We start from the raw sequence: 13459 nt of genomic DNA on the forward strand, positions 1-13459 counted from the left end.
TCATTGTGTAAGAGCTAGCTTTAATAAATCACAGTGTTTTGTAGAAACATGCTCGAAACAACTGTGTAAATACTAAATAGCCTTAGGAATGGTCTTATGAATCCACTGAATAATCCAAATTCCAGCACTCATCCCCCTCTGCTGCTGGTCTGGATGGAGGATAACAGTCCAGTTCTGCTGTTTCTTTTTCAGTAAAAGGGACAGAAATCTGTGCTGGACACACAAGAGTGGGGACACACATCTGATGGCCCATGGAGGTGCTGTGATGCCGTGTGATCCTGCACCAACAGCTGTCCTTTTCAGGAGCATAGGAAATGCTACAGGTGTTACAGGAACATTATGAATGTTGCAAAGCCAAGCCTTTAAAAGTTAGGCAATGTCCAAACAAAATTACCAGTGAAACCTTAATTCAGAACCATGTAGGTTATGAAATGCTCTTTAATTATATTTCTCCTCCTGCTCATTTCAGTGTGGATGGCAATAATTCAAGGTCCTTGCACAGTCCTGTGGGGTTTCTGGGACAACAAACACTGAGGAACCTCTGACTTGCTGTCTGTGGATATATCTTAAGGAGAGGTACTCAGTCACAGTACCACAAGGTTCAAAATTCAGGCCTCTCAGCACAGTCTCCTGATCCTGAGAGAGTCTTCACTAATACTTGTAAGGATTGTGAACTCTTATAGTCACCTTCTGCTCTGGGACAGGTCTGTGCCAATGAGATCTGAAGACAAACATAGCTGATGGAGACTGGGAGTAGGTTGGAGCTGAGCTTTCCAGCATCCAGTAGGAGGGTATAAAATTAACTACTCCATTTGGGCAGATTAAAAACAAATCTTTCATGCATGAATTCTGCTTTTGCAAAAATGTCTGTTAGTTCTGATTGTTGGCACAAGTATTACCATAGTATCAGTCTAATCTCATATGACATATTTAAGGATTTGCAGCAGAAGGGTGGAGTTACCAGTGTAAATTTCTTGGCTGATTTATCTCTTGTGACAATTGTCCTGCTCTGCTTTATATCAGCTTTTCAGAACAAATCAGGGTTTTCGAGTATAAAGTAACATTTCTTTAGATTTTAATTAATATTTTTTTAAAGCAAAGCGAGTAGAAACAGAAGTAGAATCTCTAACAGAACCAGAGCACATGTAGCACATTTCCTTTGTAAATATCTCAATGTTAAGGCAACTGGGCAGTGACACTTTGCACACAAAGGGCCTGAGAAATGTAAAGGTACACAGGCAACAAAACGTTCAGATCTTCCCTACAACACTCCAGTCTTTTAATGCAAATGACTGTGTTCAATTAAGACTTACAAGAAAACATTATTTTCAGGCTCCAAGCTCTCAAGGCAAAGTGTGTATTTCCACGTCTTATGGAGGATCCTGCACTGTCCACAATGACGTTTTACTGATTAATAACAGCAAATAAACATCCAGTCATTGTAAGAAATATTGTCACTAGGAAATGTCAATTGCCTTCTGTCTTGTGATCCAATATGCCAAAAATCCAGTTCTGCTTTTAATGCTGTCCAGCATTTATTAGTAAAAGCCCACATAACCACACTGAACTGTCTGGTTTGCCAAAGACTCACACAAAGGCAATTGGCACAATTTTGGTATTTGATAATTGAATGTGAATAGCCTTGTTTCACTGAAACCAGCCCAGATGATTGCCAAAAGTTGTAAAAAATGTGATGGAAATAGCAGATAGTCAAATTTGACTATCTGATGTAGGAAATGGCTCCCAAATTTACTCATGGTTTTGATTCTGCTGAAGTAGCTGCTGAAGGTGACCTGTGGGACCAGTCCAGACTAGCAAGTATTGCGATCAATTAGTAGACTCCTATTAATTTGAATGTATTTTAGAAATTATAAAGTTGAGATACTACTGCCGTGCAGAATCTGGGCTTGAAAGGGGCACTGATTGCAACCACCTGAGAGCATTAAAAAACTAAACCTTTCTCAGCAAAATACTGACAGTTCTGTTATAACGAGTCCTCAAAGAACTTGCTTTTAAAGCCCGTCCTAAATGAAAGGGCGACTGGTGGCAGGTGCTGTGTCACACTGGAGTGTATCTGTCCTCACAGAGGTGTGGCTGTCACTTTCTGCCCTGTCCTGCGGCTCCCAGGTATCCCGTGCAAAGGCAGCTTGGCTGGGCTCAGCCTGAGCTGTGTGCTACAGACAGACGAGTCGGCACATTGGCCCGAGGTTACAGGAGCTGCCAGCTGGGGATGGTCCCGTGGAAAAAAGAGCCCCAGGAATGTGCCGGTGCCCAGGCCCGTTTCCCCGGCGGGCTCTGGAGGCGCTTTGCGGCCGGAGCGGTGCCGTGCCCTGCCCGGCCCTGAGGGGAGTGCCCCACACCAGCCCAGCCCGCCACAATTCCCCATCCTGCCCGCGCTGGGGGCAAACGCGCCAGCTCAGCTGTTGGAATGGCAGGAAAACACTTCCTGGTTGTTGTAACACTTTAATGAACTGCAGTGGGTCACCGACAGCCCGAGCCACGGGTTCCCCTCCTCGCTCGGGGCCATCCCGCGGCGCCGGCCCGACGGCAGCTTTGGCCGGGCCGTGAGGGGCCGGGAACCCACCACCGGAGACAGCGCGGGGCGGCCCTGCCCGAGCCCGGGGGGAGCCGGCCCGGGCCCCGGGAGCGCCCGGCCCCTCACGGCCCCGCTCCCGCCGTCGCCACGGGCAACGCGGCGCTTCCGCCGTAACCTGGAAGCGCTCGGTGTGGGCGCGGGGCGGGCCCGCCCCAGAGCGGCGGGAGGGCCGTGGGCGGGCGGTCCCGTGACGGCTCGGTGCGCACAGACGGTGGCCGGCAGGGCAGGGCCGGGCGCGGAGCGGTGCCGGGCGCGCCGCGGGAGGATGGCGGAGCCGCACGGTACGGGGCGGGCCGGGGGGGCTCGGCCGGGCGGCGGCTGACAGCGGGCCGGGCCGGGGGCGGCGGGAGGCCGCGGGCACAAAGGCGGGAGGGCCGGGGCGCAGGTGGGGGCGGCGGGGAGCCCGTGCCCGCCCCGGCGGGGCCGCTCTGCTCTGCTCTGCTGTGCTCTGCCCCGCCCGGTCCGCGGGGCCCGGCGCAGGTGGGGCGGGCAGGGCCGGGCCGGGGGCCGCCATCGCCCCCGCGGGGCTCGGCCTGGGGGCTGCCGGGCGATGGCAGCGACCGCCACAACAACAACAATAACAACGAAAAGAAAGGAGGAAGCTCCGTCTCACAGGCTCACCTCTGTCCCCCCCGGCGGCGCTCGGTGCCGGGAGCTGGCAGGGGGATGAAGCGGGCTGGCGGGTGTTGGTGGCAGGGCTGGGGCGGTGATTGCCGGCGTGCGGGGATGGCCACAGCCGCCTCTGCCCGTGTCACTGAGCGCGGCCCCCGCCCGCCCCTCCCCTCCCTCGCTCGGCTGAGCCTCCTTTCCTGTCTCACCCGACGTGTTCGGTGCGGCGGGGCTGCTGGAGACACAGCGGCAGAACCTCCTTTCAAAAGTCGTCGCCTTCCTGTCTAGCCAGGTGATTTTCCCGGTATTTAAAGCAGAGAGGTGTGACAGAGAAAAGCGGTGTGACAGCTTCCCGCGTGTATTTGTGGCTGCAGAAGGCGTCTTTGCCGAGTTGTTGGTGTCTTTCTCTAGGACATGCTTCAAGAGCTGTAGTAACCTTAGTGAGGTGAACGGCCGCTTTGACTAAAACTGCGGCTGGGCGTGAACTGCACAGCAATCCACCAGAACTGAAGTTTGCTGAAACTGTGTTGCTGCTTCACTTGTCCATCCTATTTAGGAGCAGGCGTGGACGTGGAATAAAAAGTCTCAGTGTGTGAGGAAACAATTGCAAAGTGCTGAAATAGTCCGGGTAATTTTTAAGTTGTGTTTTTGAGATGGGACTGTGGAAGCATTGAGTTCTGCACATGTGCAGACTTCTGAGGTAGAATATTCATGATCAAGGAGTTGTAATTGTGTGTACTGTCACTGCAGCAGTACTTGGTGGGTTTTTTTTTTTTTTTTTTTTTTTTTTTTTTTTTTTTTTTTTGACTACCAGAATAGAAATTAAGATTGTTTTGGTAATTACCTTCAGGGTCTTAATTTTCTGCTGTTTCTTGTTTGCGTGTTTGTATATATTGTTCTTTTTACCTTCTAAACTCTGTGGGTTTTTTTTTTTTTTTTTTTAATCACTAGTCGTTATGATATACTTCTATTTATAAAATCAAGGGCTTAAAGTAGGTGGTGGTCAAATTAAATCACACTTATTTACAGCCATATTTCAGGCATATGTTGTATGGTGATCTTGATATAAACCTAGTCTGGTTTTGGGAAAGATTTACAGTATCTTATGAATTTATTATTACACTACTGTGCATACATTTTAATTTTAGTAACATCCTTATCATCTTAATTCCCCTTGAATATTTTGGATTTAATTATTTTGTTTTTCTATGTAACTAGTCTTTGCTCTGGATGAGTAAAATGGGAGATTATTTTACTTATTTGAAGCTGCATTCCTTTAATTTTAGGCCGTTTGTCAGCCATCAGCATTTCTGTGCGTGTGGCAAGGCAAAGCATGTATATTAGGCAAAACTAATTTTATGTGTAACCTTGTAATACACAAAGATGATTCCAGACAAAGCTCTCCTTGTGTCCACAGCCTTCCTTTGGGGAATACTGAGTGATCCTCTAAGAGGATGCTGTCTTCTTCCACGTCCCTCTATCTTCTCTTTCTAGAAACAATCCCCAGAATGTTTTGTTTGTGGTGATGGCCAGGGAGGGTCGATGAACAGTTCTGGTAGCGAGTAGCTGCTGTTCTCGGTGTAGTTTTTCCTTTCCAGCCTGGTGTATCTGTGAGGCAGGAGGTGCTGGGAGGGGCGTTCCTTTGTTATGTTGACACTTAAATCGCACTGACGGGTGTATTCTCCTCCAGGAATTTTGTATGATTGAAGGGATTCCTTCGGACAAGGAATATTTTCTCCAGCTGTCTTCCTGTGCTGTTAGCCTCTGTGCAGAAATTAATTGCTCAGAGGATCACTGCTGTGCGTGTGCCTTGTAGGAAACCTTTGGATTGATTGTGACTTGGCTGTGGCTTTCTAGAAAAGCTGGAGCAGCGTGTGTGGCAGTCCTGGCTTGTCACCCTGCGAGCTGGCAGCTGCCGACCTGTGTCGAGCACCCGTGAAATAGGTGGATGTAGGTGCTTGCATGTGGGCACGGTGCTCATGCATTGTAATTGAATTGGGGCTGTCAAAGCATCTTCTGCGTGTTTGAAATAAGGATCACATCCTGCGATCCCTTCTTGACGAGGCTGAGGAAGCCCAGTAAACAACAAAGCTCTGTTTTGGGAGGGTTTAGTATTGTAGCAAGGAAATAAAATTGCCTTAAGAGACCTCAGTGGTTCCAAAATACCACTGTGGACAATTCGGGTGGGTGCTGGGAAGGAGCTGTGTCTCTCTAGGAGGAGAGTCTCCTTCATGTCTGAGGAAAGATGAAAACTTCTGTGTGCAGGAGGGGAAGGCAGCGTTGTCCCTTCCCAAGTCCACCAGAGGCCCTGGGATGGCTGTCCCTGATGCCCCCCTTGGCCCTGCTCTCCCCAGCACCTGGGTTTGGAGTGTCTGTGCTGTTCCTGGCTGCAGGAAAAGCTGGTGCCATGTCCTCACGTCCCGCCTGCCAGACCCTCCCGTTCAGCGTGGCCATTGGCATTTCCCACCCAGAATGCTTCGAGGCTCATTGCTTTTGATTTTATTTTTCAGTGGATGCTCTTTTAATTGAAGTGAGGTTTGCTTTCTGCTCGGTCGTGGTGATACCTTGTATTTATTTTTACCGCATGCAACTGTATCTCAGAGGAGATATTTCTACCTCTCTCTTTTTGGTGGGTTTGTTGTGTGTGAGAGGGCTGGGAAGGATGCAGTAGTGAAGATGAAAAAGCCAGTTACAACTGATTGTACTGATAAAAAGAACTCTGGTTTTCGTGGAAATTGTATTGGCTGACATAGTCTAGTCTGTTTGATACAGTGGTCTTGCTGTGTTACAAAATGGACCGGGATAAAATGTAACAGGTTGTTATAATAAGCAAGGTAATGTTTGCAGTATTAGCCATTAACCTTAATCTGCTTGTTTTTTGCTGCATTGCTTTGCCTTGACTCTGTTGCGAAATACACATCACGTATTATTATAAATCTGGGAATTCTCCAACATCAAATTTGGTTCAATAAAGGCATATCCCGGTCTCTGGATGAAAAGGGAATTTTAATTACTAAGATTTTTTTTCCACCATTAACGTCTAGGTAACGTATCTTTTGCATAGAAAATATGGACAGCTTATAACTTCTTTAAAAGAAGTAAATTTCTGCCGTGTGGTGGTTTTAGACTGGTTTAAGATTGTTGCAATTTAAGAAGTACTTTATCTGTAATGCTCTAGAAGAGAAATGAGAGAACAGAGCCCATCACATAATTGCAGACATACTGACTGGTGTGAGGATATAGTACGAGGCTGTGAATTGGTGTAGATAAATACTAGGACACATGGTTAAAGAACTTTTTAAAACAATCTGGCTTGCTTGTATACTTGGTTCTTTTAGTATTGTTTTACCATTAAGGTGCACGTGTTGGAAAAAAAATAAATACTTGAGTCTATTGGTTTGCTTTTTGCTTTCTCTACAGAAGTGTAGTCTCTTCTCAGAGTGGATGTGCATTAGATCCCGGTTTGCATGCTTACCTCCCTTTCTATCTCAACCAGTGCTGGAGAGCTTTATTTATTTATTTATTTATTTATTTATTGCCAGAGGCAAGCATGTACCCGTTTTTCATTATTATTTTTTATCCGAGTTGAAAGCTTGCTGCAGTGTTAGTGGTGTTGGGTTTTGCTGAGGGGAGCAGCCCTGGGGACTGAGCTGTGCTCCAGCCCAGGTGCTGCCTTGTGAGACACGAGGCTGGTGCTCGCATTAAATTGGTTGTAGCTTGCTCTCACCTTTGCTGTGCTAATCCTCTGCGCGCTTTTGTGCCCAAGGACGCTTCATATTCTAAGTATGACCAAGAGGTGCGGTGTGATCCAGCAGGCAGTATTTATTTCCATGGAGCCCTGTTGATCCGGTAGATATTGTATCCGGTTCAGTGGACCTGCCTACCCTGTGGTCGGAGGCTTTTTGTTATGCATGCATCCTAATTGTTCTTTCTCTCGGCATTGTGCGCAGACTGAAGGGGCTGTGCACCAATGCAAATAGCCTTTCTAATACCTTCCGCATTTGCATTATAATGGCTGCATAAATATTGCAGCACATCTCAATTCACTCACTGCTTTGACTGCTAGGCTTTAAAATAGCTTCTTTCTGTAGCACTGATCTTGTTCGTGGTTGGTATTGCTTTGGAGAGGGGTTCTGAAGTGCATCCTTATTAAATAGTGAGGCTTGTTTGTAATGAGGTGCAATTTTACCTTAGCCATGTTCTAGTCTCCCACTCCTTTCAGCCCACAGGTTGATACATGCACTTGGAGGCAAAAAAATTTCAAGCTTGAGCAGTTTTTCACCAACTATTTCTAAACTAACTATATTTGGGGTTGCAAAACATGTTTGCTTGAGATTTTCTTTTGCTTTAATTCCAGGAACCCTATGGATGTCTGTGAGAATATTTTTTACATAAGGAATGTGAAACATTGTGCCACCGTTGTTTTGGTGCTGAAACATTTGTTAACTTATCCAAAGTGTCGATACAGGGATGTGACTGAAAGCAAACACTGTTTTTGGGAACTGGTGGCAGATTGCCATCACCTATCTGTCAAAAGTTTGCTTTACAGAGTTGTTAAACAGAACAGTGATTAGTATCACGTACTTGAATCTTGGTGATTAATAGAGGCATAGAGACTTTTTAATATCATTGGAGAATGCCAGCTTTTCTTGTGGCTATAGACTTGTTGTTAATGTAATGTTTCAAATTTTGGGAAAGGTAGTACATGAAACTATTATTTATATTTTGGCCAGTCCATTTTAATCCTAGGGTTCACTCTGTCTTACCTGGTTTAGTGTATGAAAACTGCAGCAAGAAAGCTATGTTAGGGGTTTTTTTTATATATCTGATGTTAGTAGCTTGTCACTCTTCCACTTCTTTGCATGTATTAAAGCAGTATGAGTTATTCAGGTTAAGGACATGCAGAATGAGCTTGTTGTAAGAATTAAAATTACAAAAACTGTTTTCTGAAACAGCAAGTGGTAGTATTGCAGGAATCCTAAATTTACTTAGGGCTTCTGTATGATGATTGACTTACGTATGAAGTATTCTGCATAGTGCTGCAAACAACATATGTATTACTATGATACAGTACTTTTAACACTTATCCTGTCAAAAAATTGTGTCTATTAGAAGTCTAGAATAACTGTTTTTAGGGATGGGCATGAAGGTGCAAGGTTAAATAATGTTATGCGAAAGCATAAAAATAATCTTGAAACCCCAATACCTGTGAGCATTAAGCTGTAGTGTATCTATATTTTACATACAGATGCATATGGATTTTAATTATCTATTAGATATTACAGATAATATTGGTTTAGTACATCAAAAATATGGCAAAACCACTTCAGGATTTGCTGTTGTATTAGATCTGTGTTTTCAGTGTCTCCATCTTAAGTGGAATTAGTATTAAATCAAAAACTGAAGAGTTGTTTCATGACAGTTTGAATGGTCAGAACAATTAATTGGTCTGGCATGTTGTCTTGACTGGGAAGAAAAGTAAGTATATTTATGACTTTTATGAAGAAATACCTGACTGGCAGCCAAAACAACCGAGGCCTGATATTTGTTTGTAGCCGTGGTGCAGCAATGATCATGGAGAGTCAGACTTCTCTCTTTTCCTTTTCCTTTCTCTTGCCTGTGCCCCAGCCATTTAAATCTTGGCAAATAGGGTATTTTGCTTTCTCTTTGTTATGAGGCTTCTGTCCTGTGACTGCCAGTAGTGGTAATCTGTGTAATTGTTGCATGTGAACTGTCCAGTCTCCTATATAATAGGATTTCTGACTGTTGTGTATTTTTTTGATGCTGAAAGTTATAATCTGTTTTGTAATACACAGCATTAATTGTGGTTATTGAGAATTGTCCTGGGAGGAAATACTCACGTTGTGTCAAAATGCTTAGAGAGGAAAAAAAAAAATCTCCCTTTTACTGTTTCTTAACTGTTGCATAGATTTTTCTCTTTTAAACAAAAGAAAGCTATTCAGTGTGTCACAACTTAAAGCTTATATTGCACAGTAGTGAAGGTTGTAGTAAATCTGTAGATAATTAGCTAAAGCTCTGTGTACAGTGCAACTGCAGGTGCTGAGTAAAGTGCATTGTGCCATGGAAAGGTTTGGACTCTTAGCTTCAGTCTTATTTTTTTGTTTGTGTTAGACCTAATCTAACATCTTTCCATCCTCATTAAAGAAGAACTGCCTTGTAATCTCTCTCAATGCTTCTCTCCCAGCTTAACACCCCCCCAAGCAACCTGCAGCTGTCCAAGGAAAAGAAATAATTGAATGACCATTATTCTCTTCGTTAGATGAGAAGTTGTGTTTCTGAAATTGTGGTGTTAGAGTTTTGTGCTCTGTTACATTCCCCTTCCCCCTCCGCTGCAGAAAAGCAGAACTGTGCATTTCTTTTAATTCCAAGGGATAACTGCACAGCCAGGAGTCTTTTGCAGATTGCTACAAATACCAACTCTTGTTTAGAAGCCTGTAGTTACACGGAGTCACCGTGTGTAGCAGAGAGAAAATGACTTCACTAGCAAACTGTGTATCTCCTGGAGGCATCAGGTGGCTTAATATGTAAACAAAAGGCCACTGCAGTGAAAAATAGATCTTTGTAAAAAGAAATAGTGCAAAAAAGTGATGTCCTAAACAAGGAAGTGAAGGGCTAACAGAGAATTCATCTCTGTAGTCCTGCAAAATGCTGATCATAGCAGAATATGAAGATTTACCATGAAAACCCATTTTGCTCTTGCTTCTGATGTAGCACTTAGAGTACATGACTTTCAAAAATGGTTCATGTAGAGAAATGATTGTACAATTAAAGGGTCTAAAGCCAAGAATATATAATATGCATAATATAGACTGATTTACACAAGTTTCTTATTGAAGGGATGTATGGGTTAAATGAAGCCTCAGCTCAGATGTTCTTGTTAATATGTTAAATCTATGACAATTACTTTTCTGGTAGTTCTTCAAATTTAATGGGTATTGTTCAGCACTTACAAAATCAAAAATATTGCTTATTAAAGAGAATTTTATAATACTGGCAGTTGCATAAGCTTTATTGAATTTAAAATTCTAGATTTCATGAAAAGAGAAATTTATATTAGTAAATAGCACAAATGAATACCTGGAAGCTTGTTTTTGTGCAGCAGGCTTTGTTTTGGTATGTCTGTCCAGGTCTTTTGAACTCTCTGACAGTGTGTAGATGATTCTAGATTTCAGGTAATCATATTTGTTTTTCATGGTGGGCTACATATTTGCTTTTTGGAATACTCAAAAAAAATTGTTTGGCAGCTTGCTTTATAGCATATTATGTGTGGCAGGCCCAGCTAGGAGAGAACAATTTAAGTATGATACCTGTGAGTTTAATTCAGAATTTAAATATAACAAGATGGATTTTTCCCACCGAGATTTCATCTATAAATTTATTTTCTGTGTTTTAGGTAATCATTAGGGCCGTTTTTACAATAGTAATTTCTCTTTTCCCCATAAGAAATCTTCAGATAAGCATTGGCAGTTGTTTCTTGCATTTAGACTGCATCCTGTCTTGTCTTTTAAAAGTTACCTCTTTGCAGTGCAGCTCTTTGGAGAAGCCCTAAGTCATACCCAGATATCAAGGTTTCATTTACATGCTCTCACTGTAGTATCATGTTTTCTTCTTCTAAACCGAGATGCTGTTTATTGAACCAATTAGCTGCTGGGTGCAAGCCAGAACTTTCTCCTGAAATCAGAATTAATGAATAAACAAATTCCACTGGAAGGATTCCTGTTCTCACCAGGCAGTGGCAGTTAACGCATGACAAGGACGCGGTTTGTGCCCTGTCGCCTCGGTGCCTCTGTGTGTCTGGGTCTGTCCTCGGCCCTGCCAAAATCCGTGGGGTAAACTTCTGAGTATAGATCACAACCATCGCATCACATACTTGATGGTATGTCTGTCTTGGGCTGTTTTTGAAACCATTCCAGCTCTTCTGTAGTCAGCAGATGGGATGCATACGCCTTCATTAACAAGCAGTTAACTCCGCTGGTAGGACTGAATTTTCATCACGCTCCGGGTCTCTGACTTGGCTCTTTCTGCATTCCAGCTCCCACTGTTTGTTCTGCTGTCTCTAAGAAGAAATCGACAGGAGTGTTACATGCTCCTGCCCTCCTGTGGTAACGAAAACCCAAATGTTTTTCTCAAAATCAGGTTGTGTAAAAATAAAAGAGAGAGAGAGAGGAGGGCAAGGAACTAGTTTTTCTCTTCTGGAGCAGCTGCTCACATCTCAAGATGTGCGTTTGCCTTTGGTGAAGTGTTCTGCTTCAGAAGCCCTGAGAAAATCAGTTATTTCTGAATTTGCTGTTGCAGTATCAAAAAAACCTTGTAGCCTTTTATAGTCTTGAATAAACTTTCTTGTTTTTGTATGTGATGTGCTCTTTTTTCCCTTTTGCATTAGAGAAATTAAGGCACAAATTACAGAGGAGGTTTTTACCAGCAGCAGTGACAGTGGGACAGCTCTGCCTTCCCTCCTGTGAGCCAGTGGGAGCTGAAACCCAGTCCTAGGATGTAGCTTGGAGACACCAAGCTCACTGTGGTTGAGGGACAGAGGTGGATCCCAGTCCCAAACTCCTCACTCCTCCCAGCCAAGTGGAAGGTGAAGCAAGGCAAATGGGCACAAAACCATGGCTGCAGTGAGATCTTTGTTGGCTGTGTGAGAGTACCGTGTTGCATCTTTGAATGTACAGTGTGGTAACAAGTAGTCATCTGACCTGAAAGGATCCTGAAATGGTTGTAGTCTGTATGTGACCTCATTTTTCTTAATGATCCTCTGTATTAATAATACTAAAAGAAAGGCGCTCTCATCTTAACTTCAAAGCTCATGGTGTATATAAACTATGGACATACACCCTCAGTCTTGGTAGGCAAATCTTTGTGTTGTTCTCAACCTGTAAAGTCTTGGAATGAGAAATCTGTGTTTGTCGCAGCTTTCAGTCTTGTGATTTTTCAGTGTCTACTGAAACTGGTTTGTTTTGTATTTTCCACTTAAACCTGCTTTATGTTAGCAGTGAGACTTTCACAGTTTGCATGTGTTAGTTCTTTGGGCCACCTTGCTGTCTGTCTTTCAGAAGCATTTAATATAAGCTGATCAGTTGTATACCATGGTGATCAAAGTATGCTTGAGAGCTGATTCTACTGATTTTCTCATTGCTTTGGACTTCTCAAATGTGATTTTTGCTCCCTCTTCATCTTTGAAGCTACATAATTAATAGTTGAAGTACCTTCCAACAAAAAGAAATGGTCCAGAACAAATTTTTTTAATCTTGGCTGTAAATGCCTTATTTTGTGACACAGAAACAAGTTGATGCAAGGCAAAAGTGTGTACAGAGCATAAAAGCAACTCATTGCTACTGCTTGTCTGTATTCCCTTATCCTCAGGTAACATGAGGTATCCTGCCTTCATTCATCTTAATGCCCACGTTCAGGTATGTGTGTGTGCCTGAGCTTTTTCCAAGTAACTGCCATGCTTCCATCATTGAATTACTCTTTATGCAAGTCTAGAGGTACAAAGTTTTCTAATAAAAATAGAAGAGGGGGAGAGAGCATGGAAGGTTTGTACGTGAGTGCCACTTTCGGGTTGCTTTATCTAAATAGAAATTAATAATGATTTGAACTTTCTCATGCACTTTTCCAGTGATAGAACAATGACTTGTATGGCATGTGAGAAAAAAAGCAAAAAGTTCTGCTGGGGTTGTAGGTGCCTGTAAAAGCTCATGGGCTGAATTTCAAGTTGTCTAGGTGCACAATGTAAAATTACTCCTGAGACTCTAAATCCTTTCCAAGAGTAAGTTTTCTTTCCTTTCTAAGCAACTTTATCAAGTAGTGGAGAGTGAGATGGGCAACAGCTCTGGATATATCTTAGTTATGATCTTCATGTAAATTCAGTAAATGAGGCTTGGAACTAAGGAACTAATTAACAAGTTTTCTTTTGTGGGGTTCCACTTCGATGTATCTTCCATAAGAACTTCAGATGTGTGTATATATTCATCTACCACAAATGTGGTGCTCTTCAGTTACCAGAAGTAAATGGGCAGAACATGGTTAATAGAATAGAATTAATTATGCTGAAAATATTTTTTTCACCAGTTTTTGATCACTTTTCAGGTAGTTACTTTGTTGGAAACCCTGGTCAAAATAAAGTTTTTATTGATGTATTATAGAGATGATTAGTCCAGAATCACAGCATTTAGGATCCATTTGGATTCTCATTTTCCTTGCCGCCAAAACTCTTAATTAGCAGCTAGTGAG

General features: G+C 43.2%; 1 protein-coding gene across 1 annotated transcript in view; it reads left to right on the forward strand.

The window, feature by feature from the left end:
- The first annotated feature begins 2812 nt into the window (after positions 1 to 2812).
- SHOC2 (SHOC2 leucine rich repeat scaffold protein) overlaps positions 2813 to 13459 on the forward strand; it is a 61671-nt gene continuing 51024 nt past the window's right edge. The window contains exon 1 of the mRNA XM_083865896.1: positions 2813 to 2877. The gene's annotated coding sequence lies outside the window, so the exon portion shown is untranslated. The remainder of the gene's footprint in view (positions 2878 to 13459) is intronic.

Source organism: Zosterops lateralis, assembly GCF_965231275.1.
Source record: "Zosterops lateralis genome assembly, chromosome: 8".
Classification (NCBI taxonomy): Eukaryota; Metazoa; Chordata; class Aves; order Passeriformes; family Zosteropidae; genus Zosterops; species Zosterops lateralis.